The sequence below is a fragment of the Cupressus sempervirens genome, chromosome 3, assembly GCF_028749045.1.
Source record: "Cupressus sempervirens isolate cs-2001-9-10 chromosome 3, ASM2874904v1, whole genome shotgun sequence".
Classification (NCBI taxonomy): domain Eukaryota; kingdom Viridiplantae; phylum Streptophyta; class Pinopsida; order Cupressales; family Cupressaceae; genus Cupressus; species Cupressus sempervirens.
The window spans coordinates 661,242,911-661,256,353 of NC_143120.1; the positions used below are offsets into that span (position 1 = coordinate 661,242,911).

Sequence of the window (13,443 nt, forward strand, 5' to 3'; positions counted from 1 at the left end):
GATTCATGAAAAACTATAACAATCAATCATATTCATGGAATCGCTCAACATGAAACTTATAAAAATTAATCACATTCATGGAATCTCTCAACATGAAAACCTAGAATAATTAATCATATTCATGGAATCTCTCAACATGAAAAGATTTGTAAGACTCACAGCTAAGCTTTTGTTCATAGACTCTCTCAACATGAACTATCATGGAATCTCTCAACATGACATCTAACTCCCATCATGGATTTTCTCAACATGATGACATCATGGACTCTCTCAACATGATGTTCACTATCACATAGTGAAAAAGTTATCATGGCTGATCTTACAATCTCATTTATTCACACAAGAATAAAATTAAGCATAAAAATAAGACTTAGTTCCATTTAAATCTCAAATTTTACAAATACCATAAGCATCACAAGCATAAATGAGATTGAAAGGGATTCCATAAACACTTCCTTTTAACTGTGAAGCCTCCCTCTAAAGCACAAGCTCCTTCTGAGCTTTGTATCTGAATGCAATAATATATCTTTAACAATATCTCCATTTCATAATTCTTGTTGCATCCTTATCTGTCTGTTATTGCAGTCTATCCATGCAAGTGCCCAGTTCTTCTAGCAGTAATAAGTCCAACCTTTTTTCTAGGTGGAGCATCACAACGTACAGTACTTGCGTTCCCTATATGTTGGTGGTTTCCTCCACCATGAGGATGTTTGACAGGGTTCATGGCCACACCACATACCTTAGGCCAGTATTTTCTCTTAACCCTATACTTATGATATGCATTACCTATTTTCAGCATAGGTTTCTTTGTATGACCCCTCCAGCAACCTGCCCAATCATTGCCTGACAACTACTAGGAATAATCTTCTTAGCTCCAGAAGGAAGTTTAACCCTTGAATTGCCATTATCCAAGTTATAACTGATAAAATTAGCATAGTCATTGGATGCCCTGGCAAAAGAGCCATGGTCCTCCACATGATGCTCCACATTGCAGACTACAGCTTCCTTAGGAATAGATCTTAGCGGCAAGACATTCCCCACAATCATATTAGCCTTCTTACCACAATATATGAATTGTCTAATGTATATTCCTTCGGTAGTGATGAACGGATCTTTTTGCTAATGATATCAGAAGGGATGCCTAAAGTTAACACGACAGAGCAGGGCATCGTGCCCCGAATTGTGAACAACTTCTGTAATGATGCCCTTCATGTAATCATTTCGCTCATTGTAATCCAAACTATAAAAGCACATAGGGCCCTTTTGATGATGCGTGTGAGACTTGAACACAGATCCAGCTCCCTCTAAGCTCTGATCATGTGACCCATTTTCCTCTTCTTCTACCCATCCTTCTCCTCTCCCATGCTACACTTTAATTATGCAAAGAAAATACTTGCATAATGCCTCAAACTTATGGGAGGGAAAACATGAAAACTATAATGAAAGAAAAAAATGAATCTTTGTAGTTATCGAGATATGCATGCCTCAAAATGAAAACTCTCAAGTAATCTATAAATGAGACCCATGTAATCAAAAGAGATATTAAAACCAAGAAAGACAAAGTGAAAATGTCAACAAAAAGACTTTCAGAAAAAAAACATGTGAACCGCCTCAACAAAGAACCACAGTGCTCTAATCATATACCGACTATGAGTATATGAATTGATCATTCACTGTTGTGTACATGCATCTCGAGCATGCATTGTAGACCAATACTTCCTGCAGGCCTCTTTTGAATATAATAAACAATAGAAATTCATGCAAGCTTGAAGAATTGTTTTCCACTATTAAGAAGGATTTGAACTTCATGAATATGGAAGGATCCATAAGCTCTTGCAACACCATTTTAGCCATCATAAATCCCACACCCAAAGCCAAAAAAATTGCACTCAATCAATGCATGTGCCTATAGTTACATGATGAAACTAATGCACTAAATTCCACTCAAAACATTCAAAATGAAGACATTACCATATGAATAAAAAACCCACCTAAAGACATCCAAAATCAGATTAAAATTATCTTTCATACAAATCAAAATGCATACTAAAATAACAATCACAAATTGATAATCAAAATACTCAAAAAGGATTAAACCCTTATCATAATACATTACATACATGCAATATTACATGCATGCAATAGGATGAGACAGAACTAGAGAGAATAACCAATATATAATTTTCTTCCATTGCATTGTTATCAAAACTAGGCTCTGATACCATGTTGAAACTAGAGCCCAGAAATCCATGAAAATAACTAGACATAAGAAAGAAACAAAAATTGAAGTAGAGAACACTAGAAATATCCTTGGAAAACCCTTCTCGAATGAAGGGAAAAACCTAGCCACACAACAAAACATATCTTTATTGATAATTAAATTCAAGTGTACCATGCCTATCGCTAAATGTGATATATATAACAATAGGAGAGACTCTTCACATTATAACCAAAGGTCTCTTGAGATTATCATAATTCCTACGACTCTTCGAATATTCATGCCTCAATGCATGAGAATGACACATGTCATTTACATTTAATATTACAAATTAAAACTTAAGTGTCTTTTTCAACTGAACGTAACAATAACATTCATATTTCTAGCAATAAAGATATCTATCACAACTACCATCTTCAACAAAGGGTAACCTAAAAAGAAAAGCTATTTAATAATTACTAATTAATTATTAAATAGAGATGCCAAAAGGATGCATAAAGGGAAATCTTAAGAAGGGAATAAAGTGAATTTAATAAATGAAATTAAATCAACTCTTTACTCTAACATGTAATTTTTTTTTATACCCCTTTTACACATGTGAAAACTTCCTGCACAAACCCATAACCAAAAAATTACAAGTTGCTTGGTTTTGGCAAATTGTTATCAATGTTGTCAAGTGCAACTTTTGCAAAATGCAAAGTTGCTTGAGCAACTTTTTATAACGTTGCACTTTGACCATGTATAGACCTCAAGACCTCTTAAATGAGTCTAGTAAGATCCAAAACCAACTTTTAACATGATTTCCCAACCCATTTGTTTTTGGTCCAAGCTTGGTCAACCCTTGACCCATTCAAGCAAATAATCACAACTTTGAACATTATAAGGACACTACTTAACCGCCCACTTTCTCATACTCACCTACCTATTTACATGACTCTAATCACACCCTTGGGGATTCATATTTATCCCTTATTCCCTGGTGGTTGGCTAGAGCCACCTACAAGCCAAAACTAATAAGACCTTACACTATGATCCCTAGGTGCTCCTGCACCATTCTCCCCCTATAACAAGAAACTAAGTAGGATCTTCAGGTAACACATCCATGTCAATACCTATCTTTTTGAAATCATTCTTAGCTACCCAAGTAGCTTCTACAATAGGAAGATGCTTCCACTTCACACAGTGCTCCATATAGACTTTATGCCTAGTCTTCTTTTTTTCCTTGGAATCAAGTATCATTTTAGCTTGTGGCTTAACTGGAGTAGGTATATTGATATCTCTGATCTCCTTATCAACCTCTGAGTTATTTGTATCCTTTATCAATTTAGGGCCTTTGTATGGAACTAGATCTTTTACATTGAATATGGGTGAAAGGGCTAACTCCTTAGGTAAATCTATCTTATATGCATTCTGACCATACTTGTCTAATACTTTACATGGTCCTATCCTTTTCTTATATAGTTTACTTAAAACTCCTTTTGTCAATCTAGATTTTTCTAGGTGTACTAGCACCCAATCTCCTACTTGGAACTAAATATATCTTCTCCCCTTATCTACCTTACTTTTCAATTTCTCATTAACCTTTATAAGAGTCTTCTTAACCTAATCACAGATCTTCTTCATGGACAAGACAAAATATTCAGCTTGTCCACTAACTTATTCATGCTTTCTCAACTCTTTAAGATCACAAACTCCCCTTGGATGTAAACTATACACAATTTGAAATGGAATTTTTCTAACAATTCTATTTGCATTTTCATTATAGGAAAACTTGGCCTATAGTATGATCTAATCCCATGACTAATCATATTATTTGGTTAAGCATCTTAGCAAGTTTCCCAACATTTTGTTGATGACCTTTGTTTGACCATCAATTTGGGGATGGTAAGTTGAGCTATGAGCCAAGTTGGTACATAATCTCTTGTTAGTGTAGTTTTTTATTTTTCCTATTTTGTTAGGTTTTTCCTACACTTTTAATAATCTCGCTTAGGTTAATAAAGGATGTCTTATTAGGTGAATGGTTGTGAGGTGTCACCTTCCTACATGTGAGCATCCATTAGCTATCTTGGGAAGATACTTTACTATCTTTAGTCTGATAGATGGTTGCTCCTCATTGGTTGGTGTTGCCACCTCCTCTCTCTTCCTAGCCTATATAAGCATGCTACCTGGCTTGTATTTGCATCTCTTATTTTTGCATCCTTTAAATGCTATTTTGCTTCCAGCATTTGCATTACTCTCTTGGAGACTAACTCTATGATGCTATTTTGATTTTGTATCATTTGCATTCATAGTTTAGATATTTACTCTTTGTACTAGTTTTCTAGGTTATTAATCTTTTCAGATTCTAACATGGTATCAGAGCTTTTCTATGTGCAAGAGTAGATTTTAGTTTCCTTATTTGAGAGATTCGGGGGGGGGCAAATAAACTTTATTGTAGTTTTTTGAAAAATGAAGTATGCTCTTCTCTTGCATCTTTGGGTGATCCTGAGAATTAGAAAAGTTTTGACAAAAATGGTTTTTCTCTGGGGTTTCAATCTCAAATCTAACAACCAACTTGCATATTTGGAGTTTTCAATCAATTTTGCAGGTTCCAGCATGCCATTGATGGACTTAGGAAGCTGATCCAGCATTTGCATGTCATATTCTGGTTGTTGGGGTCATTTTTTGATTTTTGAAGCCATTTTTTACTGTTAAAGGCGTCTGATTTACACTACAACAACATTTTATGTACATCAGTAAGAAAAATGCTTTCTAAGTTTTGTTCACAGCCCCAAAAATCCATCTGGGTATCTTTTAGATTTTGCATGCAAGCTATATATTTTGCAGAATCGAGCATGAAAGGATACAACCATACCCCTCTCTATTGTCAATTGCAGATTTGAACGCAGTTTTCAAATGTCTTGTTCTTGCTCATACGGACTTCGATTTTGATGATTCTTGTTATGAACTTGGCTATTTTTTTGTGCTCTATCCACTAGTGGAGTTGTTTTTTGATTTTCATGCATGAATTCTTCAGAAATTGCAGATTCTCAGCCGTGACTATGCACAGTTCTCATTTTGGAAATTTTGAAACATCATAACTTTCTCATATGATCTCGTATAGAGGCGATTCTTTTTTTGAAAGTGCATGATTTTTAGAGTAGATCATAGTGGTGCTATTTTTTTCCTTGGTTATTGTGCCCAAGTTTCACTTTTAGCATATGCTCTTCATGAGGGTATGTAATGCATTGAAATCAAGACCACTAAGTATTTATTTCTAGTGGTAGTTGTAAACGCACTAAAATAAAGTGCCAAATCATATTTCTTTGGGGGGGTTCTTTGATTGAGTAAAGAGGGGGGGCATTGTCGTGGCTGGGTTCTCTTCTTTCTAGCATTTATTCTCTGCATTTCTTCATCATGGATCAAACAAATATGCCCATCCTAACTCCATACAATTAATTTGAGTGGAAATCATGCAAGACAATTCACTTAAGGAAAGCTGGATTAAATAGGATAACTATGGGACTTGAAACTGAACCTGCTAAAGATGAAGATAAGCCTAATTGGTTTAATAAATGTGATGAAGCATTTGGAACATTGTGTTTGTCTGTTTCTCCTGACTTGCTATTTCACATTGAGTCTTTGGATACACCAAATGAAGTATGGACAAAGCTAGAAACACTATTTGGCACACAAGATTCAATGAGGGGTCATATGTTGGAAAATGAATTAATTAGTTTGAGTCCAAAAAATTTCAACACAATCCAAGATTTCTTCACCAAATTGAAATCACTAAGGCTGCAGTTAAAACAATGTGGAATTGAAAAGAAAGATGAACAACTGATTCTTAGTATTCTCTCTAAGCTAAGTTCAGAATATTATGTGTTTGTCTCTACCTTCTATGCTACTAAGGGTGCACTTGGTACTCAATTCACCATGCCATCTTTAGATGATTTTGCTATCAATCTCACTCGAGAATAGGACAAGCTAATCTAGATGGGCATTCTTAAGTCCTCTAAGTCACATGCCTTGGCTGCCAACCAAGGCACAAAAGAACAACAAGGACAAAGTAGTAACAACAATAGTAAGGACAAGAAACAAAAGAATAGCGAGGAGAAGAAGGATCAGATGCTGGTTTCTTCAAAAGCAACAATTGATACACCATCTTCTAAGGGTGATAAGCCTAAGAAAGAAAAGGTCAAATGTGCCTATTGTAAAAGACTTGGTCATGATGAACATAAATGTTTGCAAAAACAATTTGATCACTTGACATACATTCTTGAGAAGAATAATATCAGTGTTCCTGAGTCTATCAAACAAAGTTCTAATGAAGGGTCTAACAAAGAAAAAGAAAATAGCAAGGGGAAAGGAAAGGGCAAGGCTCTTTTTGCAGTTGCTTCATCACCATCCACTTGGGTTCTTGATTCAGGTACTTCACACCACATGGCTTCATCTAAGGAAGAAATTGCATCCTTGGAGCCATGTACTATGCCTTCTATGTTGATGGGTGATAACACTCCTATTGAGGTGTGTGGGACAGGGTCTGTTGATGTGGGGGATGGCACATTCCATGATGTTCCTTGTGTACCCTCATTGTCAACTAATCTCCTATCGATACACCAGATCACTCACACAGGTTTAGGCAAGCAAGTTGAGTTCACTCTTAATTCAGTGGAGATACATGAGTTGCACAATGATTCTACAGTTGCAGTTGGGAGAGCAGATCATCAGTCACGGCTCTACCTATTTTCTCACTTTGTTCTTGATCCTCCTTCATCTGTTTTGCTCACTCACTCTAATGATGTGAGCAGATTATGGCATGAGCGGTTTGGCCATCTTAACTTCCACTACTTGCATCAGCTTAACCAAAAAAGCATGGTCACAAGGTTGCCTTCTACTTTGACATTGGAGTCACTTGGAATACATGATAGATCTTCTAATGGGTCAGATTCACTTGAGTAGTCTTCTACCTCCACTTCTGATGCAAAGAGTGATTCAGAGGACTCACCTCCTTCCTCTCCTAGTCATCATTTACAAGTTGATGATTCTCCTCTAGATTCCCCATCTTCTGGTCCACTTTGGGCTAGACAGACCTTGTAGTTTGTAGGTGATTGGGTTGGGGATCCATTAGACACCAAGCAGACTCATTCATAATTTCAGGATGCTCTACATATCTTCATTACTACTGCCTCAAATCCACAGTCCTTTCATGAGGCTTCTGGTATTTCTGAGTGGGATACAGCTTTGTAGGAAGAGTATAGTTCCTTGATAAGGAACCACACCTAGGATCTTGTCCCTTTTCCTAAGGGAAGAAAACTTGTTCTATGTAAGTGGATCTACCAGACAAAATTTGCAAGCTTTGTTGGAGGTGCGGGATGCTTCATCTTTTGGGGGGGCTACTTCCTCTCACTTGGAGTCCTAATTTTCTTTGGGGAGTCTCTTTTCTCTCTCTTTTGGGGGAATTTTATGTACATGGGTACCTCATCAGGCTTGACTTGCCGGGACCCATTTCTACATCCACCTAAGCTTAGCTTATGGGGGGGTGTTAGTGTAGTTTTTTATTTTTCCTATTTTGTTAGGTTTTTCCTACACTTTTAATAATCTCACTTAGGTTAATAAAGCATGTCTTATTAGGTGAATGGTTGTGAGGTGTCACCTTCCTACATCTGAGAATCCATTAGCTATCTTGGGAAGATACTTTGCTATCTTTAGTCTGATAGATGGTTGCTCCTCATTGGTTGGTGTTGCCACCTCCTCTCTCTTCCTAGCCTATATAAGCATGTTACCTGGATTGTATTTGCATCTCTTGTTTTTGCATCCTCTTAATGCTATTTTGCTTCCAGCATTTGCATTACTCTCTTGGAGACTAACTCTATGATGCTATTTTGATTTTGTATCATTTGCATTCATAGTTTAGATATTTACTCTTTGCACTAGTTTTTTGGGTTATTAATCTTTTCAGATTCTAACATCTCTTCCATAATGTTTTCCAAAAGTGCCCCATGAACTTAACATCCCTATATGATACAATGTTCATAGATAGTCCATGAATCCTAACCACTTCCCTAAAGAAAAGGTGTACTATATAGCTAGCATTATCAGTTGTCTTGCATGGTATAAAGTGACTCATCTTACTAAATCTATCCACTAGTACAAACACACTATCAAAACTAGTTTTTTCCCTTGTTAAACCAACTATGAAGTCCATTCTTATGCATTCCCAAGGTATATTGGGTATTGGAAAAGGTTGGTATAAACTAGCATTTAAAGAAGTTCTCTTAGCCTTCTGAAAAATTATACATTGTTCAACATATATTCTAATATCCCTTTGTATTCTTGGCCAATAATAGTGTCTACTCACAAATTCTAAGGTTTTATTCAGTCCAAAATGCCCACTCAAACTTCCATTGTGTATTTCTTGGATAAGGTTTTCCCTCATTGAACTCCTTGGAACACATAATTGATTATCTCTAAATAACAAACCACTTTACAAGGTATAGTTATAAAACTCACTATGAAAGTGATTGTTAAATGATGAGCATAACTTGTAAGCTTCTGAGAAATCTTAATCTCCCTCATAAAGGTCTTTGAATCCCTCTATGCCAATGTTTTTCAATTGAATTTCTTGGATTGTTAGGAGTCTCCTGCTCAATGCATCTTCCAACTTGTTAGCTTTCCCTTTTTTGTTCTTAATGGTGAATGTGTATTCTTGTAAGAATTCCATCCACTTAATGTGCCTCAAATTGAGTTTCTCCTATGTGTCAATGAAGCTCAAAGCTTGATTGTTAGTGTAGACCACAAACTATTTAGGCAATAGATAATTCCTCCATTTCCTAAGTGCTTGGACTAGTGCATATAACTCTAGTTCATAGGAAGAATATCTTGACTTAGCCTCATTCAACATTTCACTAAAAAATGCCATAGGTTAGGACTACTCCTATAGAAATTTGACTTGCATCACACCTACAATGAACAACTGATCAAAACTTGGCAAAACTAGTATGGGTTGTGTAGAAACTTCTTTCTTCAATATCTCAAACCCTTGGTTTGTTGCTTTGGTCCACACAAACTTGGTTTTTAGTCATCCCTTGATGGTATCTAGTATAGGTGCACAAATTTCACTAGATCTCCTCATAAACTTCCTATAGAATTGTGCCAATCCATGGAAGCTTCTAACTTTTGTCCCTATTCTAGGAGTTGGACAATTTAGAATAGCCTCCACCATACTTGGATCCATTTTTAAATCCCCTTAGGAAACCACAAAGCCTAACTACACTAATTCTTGTTTCATAAATGCACTTTTTTTAAGATTAATGGTGAGTTTATCCTCTTGTAGACTTTTCAATATGAACTCTAGATGCTTTATGTGCTCCTCCTTTTTTTTACTAAAGATTAGGATATCATCTGAGTACACTACTACAAACTCACTCATATAGTCCTTCAAGATTTCATTCATCAATCTCATGAATGTTCTTGGTGCATTTGTAAGACCAAAAGGCATAAAAAGACACTCATGGAGACCATATGTGGTTGTAAGTATAGTTTTCCACTCATATCCTTCATTCATCCTAATTTGATCATAACCACTTTTAAGGTCTATCTTGGAGTAGTATTTAGCCCCACCTAGACAATTCATCAAAACTTATATTGTAGGAATAGGAAACCTATATGATCATATTTATGGCCTTGGAAATAGTACACATTATCCTTTTAGGTTGATGTTCTTTCTAATGAGGCCTTGATCCATCAATTCTTGTACTTGTCTTGATATCTCCTTGTGTTGATCAGGAGTCATTTTGTAGGCAGCTTTGTTGGGCAAGGATGCCCCTAGTACAAATTCAATTTGATGACTTACTACTCTTTGAGGAGGAAAGATAGCAAGTGTCCCTTCACAAATTATATCTTGAAATCCCTCAAGTAAATGTTTCACTTCACTAGGAATGGTAGTCCATTTGGTGACTTCTTCTTCCTTAGGTTTTAACACAATGGAAAATCTTACCAGTTCATCATGTTTGATATCATTCAAGAACTCTTTTCCTCTCATCAATAAGATGTGTATTGTTGTTACTTCATCATATTCCTCTTTTTCTAAGGATTGTATTTTGTAAGTCACTCCACTCTTCTAAAAAGTGTAGGCATTCTTCCTTCCTTGATGTACAAAATCTTTGTCAAATTACCATGGTATGCTCAACAAAAAATGGCATGCATCCTTGGGTAATACATCAAAAAGTATTTTTTCATTATAATCCCCAATAGAAAACTCAACCCAATCTTGTTGATTCACTAGCACATTTTGTCCCTTAGTCAACTAAGTCACTCTATAGGGATGAGTATGAGGTTTCTTAACAAGTTTTAGTTTCTCCAATGCTTCCTTTGAGATGATTTTTTTTAGTAGACCCTAATTCTATTATCACTTAGAAAACTTTTCCAAGGATCTTTCATTTGATCCTAAATAATGACCTTCTTTCTTTAGGTTCCTCTTTATTTGGTTACTTGATCAAAACTCTTTTGAACATGAGATTTTCTCCCTTCTCTAAAGAAAGTTTCACCTTTGAATTAGTGACATCATCCTCCTCTCCTTGAGCATAGGTCACCTTCTTCTCTCCATGGGATGAGGAAGATGCCTTATTAGGACATCTATAAGCTAAGTGTCCTAGGTGCCACAAGTGTAGCACTTCATAGTAGCAAAATGTGAACTCCTACCAAAACTATTGAATCTTCCTCTTCCTCCACTATTAGGGCCTCTTCCTCTATTGTAACCACCCCTATTGTTTCCATCACTACCTTTTTCATGTAGCTTTGAGTCTCCTTCATTCTTAGAATCTTTGCTTCTTCCTCCATATATACCCCTATGGGTACCTCTGGCATCTCTACCTCTACCTCTACCCCTTGAACTGGATTCTTGCCTCTTCTTATTCTCCTCTTCCACCTTAAGTGCCAATTGAAAATAGTTATGGACAATGGCAAGGGTCCATAGACTGATCTCTTCTTGAATCCCCCATCTCAAACCTCCCAGATACCTAGCAACCTTCACACTTTCATCCTCTTGGATTTTGGACCTTAAATATAGCTTTTAAAACTCCTCTTTATAAGAGGCAACATCCATTTCCTTTTGTTTTAGACTTTTTCTTTCCTTATGAAGTTGTATTTCATAATCCTCAAGTAGACAGTTATCCCTGATTTTTGTCACCATGGCCTTCCAATTAGTTACTAGTTTCTTTCCTTCTTTCTCCCTCTCTTCTTGGAGAAACTTCCACCAAGTTAGGGTTGGTCCCCTCTTGCCTTTGCAACCTTCAACTTGTGAGCCTATGTGACTCCTTCACACTCAAAGTGATTCTTCGTGCCCTCTATCCATTCCATTACCAATTGTGAATCCATTTTGGTTGTGAATAAGAGTATACATTCTATTTACTTTTCACTCATTGCCTTGAGGGCTTGGAGGAAGGGTTCCTCTTGCATAGGAGGATCTAGTTTAGGTTGTATATCTTCTTCATCTATGGTTTTTCCCTTATCTTCATTCCCTTCTAGCTTCTCTTTAACTTTCTCTATTGTCTCATTAACCTTTTCAAGTTTCTCTTTCATGGCCCCTAAGGATTCTTCTAGAGGCCTATTTCTCTCCCTATTTTTGATCAAATCCCTTACTAGCTCTACATTCATCACCATGGTGATCTCACCTACTAACTCTTCTTCCAAGTCAGACATGCACTTATCTAAAATCTTTCACTAGCTTTGATACCAATTTGATGAGGAGGAATTACTACTCTACCTTAGTCTATCCACCAAGGCACTCAAGGCTCTTTTATAGCCTTCTTAGAGTCTTATCTTCACCCTAACACTAAGGGAATACTACCTTTTACCCTTTACTCCACCAATCCACTCCCATTAATTCTAAACTCTTCACAAACTCTAAGGTTCAACTTCATTCCTTGTCTTGAATCGCACCATAGAATGAACCAAGGCATTCACCAAGCTTCCATAACTATTAGGGATTTCATTTGAATAAATTCCATTAGTTTGAAGGTTCTTGAAGGTGTTTGAGTCATTAGTTTGAATATGATCTCAAAATTTTTTTGTTTAGGAGGGCTACTAGTTCTAGTAGCAAGCCTCCTAGATGACCTTTTGGTTTCTAGTCCCAAAACTTTCCAAGTGACTTGTCAATAAAACTCTAGATCAAGATACCCTTTTCAAGGTACTCCAAGATTCACCCAATTTTAACTCACCAAGGTATTTGTATTGCCCCTTTCCAATTTACCCCTATTTTTAAGAGTTTTAAGGATTTTGAAGAGCAATTTGCTAGGGTCATTTAAAACCATTCCAAGATGGATTTCCCAAGACTTTTCCCTTGGTTTGGTATACCTTCATTAATCTCTCTTTCCATCTAAAAAATTGGATTTTTCATTTCAATCCATCTGTTATACCCTTGGCCTCTATCTTGATGAACTTCACCTAGTTAGGTAGCCTCCTACTCACCTAGGGCTTCTCTTTAAAAATAGAAAATCATCTCCCAACCATTCCAAACTAGAAATATATACATTTCTCTTCTTGATTCCAAATGGCCATAGAGATTTGACCATTGGAATCCTAGAGAGAGAGAGAGAGAGAGAGAGAGAGAGAGAGAGAGAGAGAGAGATTTCTGAATGCTACTCCAAATAGGGCAATGAACTGTACAATAACAAATTAATTTTCTAACACCTACTCAAAAAAAAATTCAACAACACAAATAAAACTACTGAAGAATAAATTCAATCCTCTAATTATATTTGCAATGCAATAAGCCCAATCAATCCATTCACATTTGGATCTTGAGTGTGCAAGTTGACATTAACAAGAAAATGCTTCAAGTTTTCTATTACTTCAAAGTTGAATCTGTAGATTCTGGTCATCAACCCTTCTCTTGAGTGTGTAATGGTGTTTTAAACCCCTTTTGCAATGTGGAAACTTCTTGTAAGTACCCATAACTAAAAAATTACAAGTTGCTTGGTTTTGGCAAATTGTTGTCAAGTGCAACTTTTGCAAAATGTGAAGTTGCTTGATCAACTTTTTACAACTTTGTACTTTTACCATCTATAGACCTCAAGACCTCTTAAATGAGTCTAGTAAGGTCAAAAACCAACTTTGAGCATGATTTTCCAACTCAGGAGTTTTTGTGCAAAGCTTGGTCAACCCTTGACCCATTCAAGCAATTACAAGCAACTTTGAACATTCTAAGGACACTACTTAGCTTCCCACTTTCTCATACTCACCTA

The 13,443-nt window shown here is 36.3% G+C and overlaps 1 pseudogene; it reads right to left on the reverse strand.

Annotated features, from left to right (window-relative positions):
* Nucleotides 1–586: 586 nt before the first annotated feature.
* The window catches only part of LOC149568435 (large ribosomal subunit protein uL2x pseudogene), a 30,605-nt pseudogene continuing 17,748 nt past the window's right edge, over nucleotides 587–13,443 (reverse strand).